Source organism: Mesoplodon densirostris, chromosome 5 (genome assembly GCF_025265405.1).
Source record: "Mesoplodon densirostris isolate mMesDen1 chromosome 5, mMesDen1 primary haplotype, whole genome shotgun sequence".
In the NCBI taxonomy this organism is placed as follows: domain Eukaryota; kingdom Metazoa; phylum Chordata; class Mammalia; order Artiodactyla; family Ziphiidae; genus Mesoplodon; species Mesoplodon densirostris.
In genome coordinates this window covers 78648619-78653392 of record NC_082665.1, presented here as the reverse complement: position 1 = coordinate 78653392, position 4774 = coordinate 78648619, and the positions used below count along the sequence as shown (strand labels likewise).

The 4774-nt window shown below is 37.5% G+C and overlaps 1 non-coding gene across 1 annotated transcript; it reads left to right on the top strand.

The window, feature by feature from the left end:
* The first annotated feature begins 1007 nt into the window (after nt 1–1007).
* On the top strand, nt 1008–1114 carry LOC132491507 (U6 spliceosomal RNA). The gene has a single exon (XR_009532717.1). It is a non-coding gene; the product is annotated as a U6 spliceosomal RNA (small nuclear RNA).
* The last annotated feature ends 3660 nt before the right edge of the window (nt 1115–4774 follow it).

Genomic DNA, 4774 nt, shown 5'->3' with positions numbered 1-4774 from the left:
GGCTCCGTGTCCCCCACCGCACTCCCGAGAGCTTCGAAGGCTGAGAGGTGCCTCACTCAACACCGTGTCCCCACGCCCAGCACAGGGCCTGGAGTGTGGCAGGCACCCAGGACGGCATGGGGAGTGGATGAATGAGGTTAACCAGCCGGGGTCAGGAAAAGTCCCTGCCAGGCCGGTCCAGACCCAGCCTGTACTTTTGCTGCTGAAATCACCCAAATTTATTAAAGACGGTTGGAGTTTTATTGTTAGCTGAAGGGAGAGGAGAAGGCAGAAAAAATCCACCCTTTTATGAATGCCCAGTAACATTCTGCAATGAGTAGAACCCCAGCTACCTGGCTCAGTGTCAACTGTGCAAATAATTTCGATGAGCCGGGGAGGCCGGTGGGAAGAGGAAAAAAAAAATGGCACTAGGAAGTGATTTCTTCTCTTCTGTGTCCTTTAGTCATAAAGATTTCTCATTTCTCTTTTTAGAAGTCTACTCTATGGAGATACTTAAAGATGATCTTTGCCAGTTGGGGGAAATTTTTCCATAGGGGAAAAGGGTGGTGATGTTGATTGGGAATAACTGAGACGTCTATGAAAATCATAAGACTTAAGATAGGAAGGATATTAGAAGTCTTTTGTTAGGAATTGCTACAGTTACAGAATCTGCAATCACACTGCTTTTTAAAAGAAGGATCTATTTGATGAGTACTATTTTTAATACAAAACTTTCCAGTATGGCCTTGTCTAAATAAAGTGTTTTAAAATACATGGATGGCCTTAAAGGTTTTTCCTTTGTAAAAGAAGTTATCAGCTTTCTCCCTCCACCCTCCCTCATTTTATTCCAAAATATTAGAAGTGCAGAGGGAAACCTGAAAAGAAAGCTTACCTTCCGCTCAAAAGTGTGTTTTGGACATTGTGCCATGTGAAATCAAATTTTATGATGTACATAAAAGACTTTATGGGAACCACGCCTTGGAGAATCATCTTTAGCCTTTTTTTTTAGTAATAAAAACCATCTACCTGTGCTCGCTTCGGCAGCACATATACTAAAATCGGAACGATACAGAGAAGATTAGCATGCCTCCTGCGCAAGGATGACACACAAATTTGTGAAGTGTTCCATATTTTTTATGTATAGCTGATTCACTTTGTTATACAGCAGAAACTAACACACCATTGTAAAGTAATTATAGTCCAATAAAGATGTTTTAAAAAAATCTACCTTTACTAAATCTTTTTGTGAAACAATTCTCAAAAAACACCGTTATTAAATATAATATACTTGCAACTTCCATTTTTCACATCCCCTTCAGATAGTCCAAATTTCAGGAAAGTTTGAGTACTTGGAATGTTTATCAAGAAAGAATTTCTTTATTTACCTATTTGCATGGACAGTGCCAAGAGCAGCTAATTAAGTCACCAAACGAAGGTCAGATTATAGCATTGTGAATAAAAGTTGGTGCATTATTTATTCATCTATATACACAGTATACTATGTAGTCCTGCTAATATAATGGTATTAAAAATAACTGAAAATATCTTCCCTGTCAGTAAATACCTACTGTCTCTGGAATTTCTCAAAAATATGTGATTGCCAGGTATACCACCTGCAAATAAAGAAAAGTGGTCATGACTAATGATGGTGTATTTGTAACCAAAAATCACTCACTCTTACAGTCCCAAGAAATAAGTATGAAGATTAAATTTTCTACACTTCTACTTTTATAAGTGTCATGAATATGACTTCTCCAGAGTGATCAAAAGTTGGCCAAAATCTTTTTTCTCCTGTCCTGACCATTTTGTAGTTTTTTGTTGTCACTGTTATTTAAAGTAAGTCCCGTAGCTTTGCTCTGAAATGGGTCTAGGTTCAGATTACACAGGAGCTTGGATTTCGCTTAAGCTGTCTTGAGTCTTTTCTCACCTGTCACAGCAAGCAGTGGTACCTACCTACCTCACAGGGATGTGGGAGAAAAAATAACATCCTTATAAAAGGCAAGACATATGTGCTCAATAAACGAGGGTGATAGTCATGGTAGTGGTAATAATTAAGTGTCAAGGCACATAGAAGTGTTCCCAAAAGTTCATTTAGCGTAGAGTCCAATTTTTTTTTAACATCTTTATTGGAGTATAATTGCTTTACAATGGTGTGTTAGTTTCTGCTCTATAACAAAGTGAATATACATATACATATATCCCCATATCTCCTCCCTCTTGCATCTCCCTCCCATGCTCCCCATTCCACCCCTCTAGGTGGTCACAATGCACCCAGCTGATCTCCCTGTGCTATGCAGCTGCTTCCCACTAGCTATCTATTTTATATTTGGTAGTATATATTAGTCTATGCCACTCTCTGACTACGTCCCAGCTTACCCTTCCCCCTCCCCGTGTCCTCAAGCCCATTTTCTACATCTGTGACTTTATTCCTGTCCTGCCCCTATGTTCTTCATAAACTTTTTTTTTTTTAGATTCCATATATATGTGTTAGCATACGATATTTGTTTTTCTCTTTCTGACTTACTTCACTCTGTATGACATTATCTAGGTCCATCCACCTCACTACAAATAACTCAGTTTCGTTTCTTTTTATGGCTGACTAATATCCGATTGTATATATGTGCCACATGTTCTTTATCCATTCATCTATCGATGGACACTTAGGTTGCTTCCATGTCCTAGATATTGTAAATAGAGCTGCAGTGAACATTTTGGTACATGACTCTTTTTAAATTATTGTTTTCTCAGGGTATATGCCAGTAGTGGGATTGCTGGGTCGTATGGTAGTTCTATTTTTAATTTTTTGAGGAACCTCCATAGTGTTCTCCATAGTGGCTGTATCAGTTTACATTCCCACGAGCAATGTAAGAGGGTTCCATTTTCTCCACACCCTCTCCAGCATTTATTGTTTGTAGATTTTTTGATGATGGCCATTCTGTCTGGTGTGAGGTGATGACTCATTGTAGTTGTGATTTGCATTTCTCTAGTGATTAGTGATGTTGACCATCCTTTCATGTGTTTGTTGGCTATTTGTATATCTTCTTTGGAGAAATGCCTATTTAAGTGTTCTGCCCATTTTTGGATCAGGTTGTTTGTTTTTTTGATATTGAGCTGCATGAGCTGCATGTAAATTTTGGAGATTAATCTTTTGTCAGTTGCTTCATTTGCAAATATTCTCCCCCATTCTGAGGGTTGTCTTTGCGTCTTGTTTATGGTTTCCTTTGCTTTGCAAAAGCTTTTAAGTTATATTAGGTCCCATTTGTTTGTTTTTGTTTTTATTTCCATTTCTCTAGGAGGTGGGTCAAAAAGGATCCTGCTGTGATTTATGTCATAGAGTGTTCTGCCTATGTTTTCATCTTAGAGTTTGATAGTGTCTGGCCTTACATTTAGGTCTTTAATCAATTTTAAGCTTATTTTTGTGAATGGTGTTAGGGAGTGTTCTAATTTCTTTCTTTTCCATGTAGCTGTCCAGTTTTCCAAGCACCACTTATTAAAGAGGCTATCTTTTCTCCATTGTACATTCTTGCCTCCTTTATGAAAGATAAGGTGACCATATTGCATGGGTTTACCTCTGGGCTTTCTATCCTGTTCCATTGATCTATATTTCTGGGTTTTTTTTGCCAATACCATACTGTCTTGATTACTGTAGCTTTGTAGTATAGTCTGAAGTAAGGGAGCCTGATTCCTCCAGCTCTATTTATCTTTCTCAAGATTGCTTTGACTATTTGGGGTCTTTTGTGTTTCCATACAAATTGTGAAATTTTTTGTTCTAGTTCTGTGAAAAGTGACAGTAGTAGTTTGATAGGGATTGCATTGAATCTGTAGATTGCTTTGGATAGTAGAGTCATTTTCACAATGTTGATTCTTCCAATCCAAGAACATGGTATATCTCTCCATGTATTTGTATCATCTTTAATTTCTTTCACCAGTGTCTTATAATTTTCTGCATACAGGTCTTTTGTCTCCTTAGGTAGGTTTATTCCTAGATATTTTATTCTTTTTGTTGCAATAGTAAATGGGAGTGTTTCCTTAATTTCTCTTTCAGATTTTTCATCATTAATGTGTAGGAATTCAAGAGATTTCTTTGCATTAATTTTGTATCCTGCTACTTTACCAGATTCATTGATTATCTCTGGTAGTTTTCTGGTAGTGTCTTTAGGATTCTCTATGTACAGTATCATGTCATCTGCAAACAGTGACAGCTTTACTTCTTCTTTTCCAATTTGTATCCCTTTATTTCTTTTTCTTCTCTGATTGCTGTGGCTAAAACTTCCAAAACTATGTTGAATGATAGTCATGAGAGAGGACAACCTTGTCCTGTTCCTGATCTTAGTGGAAATGGTATCAGTTTTTCACCATTGAGAATGATGTTGGCTGTGGGTTTGTCATATATGGCCTTTATTACTTTGAGGTAAGTTCCCTCTATGCCTACTTTCTGGGGGCTTTTTTTATGATAAATGGGTGTTGAATTTTGTCAAAAGCTTTTTCTGCATCTATTGAGATGATCATATGGTATTTATCCTTCAGTTTGTTAATATGGTGTATCACATTGATTGATTTGGATATATTGAAGAATCCTTATATTCCTGGGTTAAACCCCACTTGATCATGGTGTATGATCCTTTTAATATGCTGTTGGATTCTGTTTGCTAGTACTTTGTTGAGGATTTTTGCATCTATGTTCATCCGTGATATTGGCCTGTAGTATTCTTTCTTTGTGACATCTTTGTCTCATTTGGGTATCAGGGTGGTCATGGCCTCGTAGAATGTGCTTGGGAGTGTTCCTTCCTCTGCT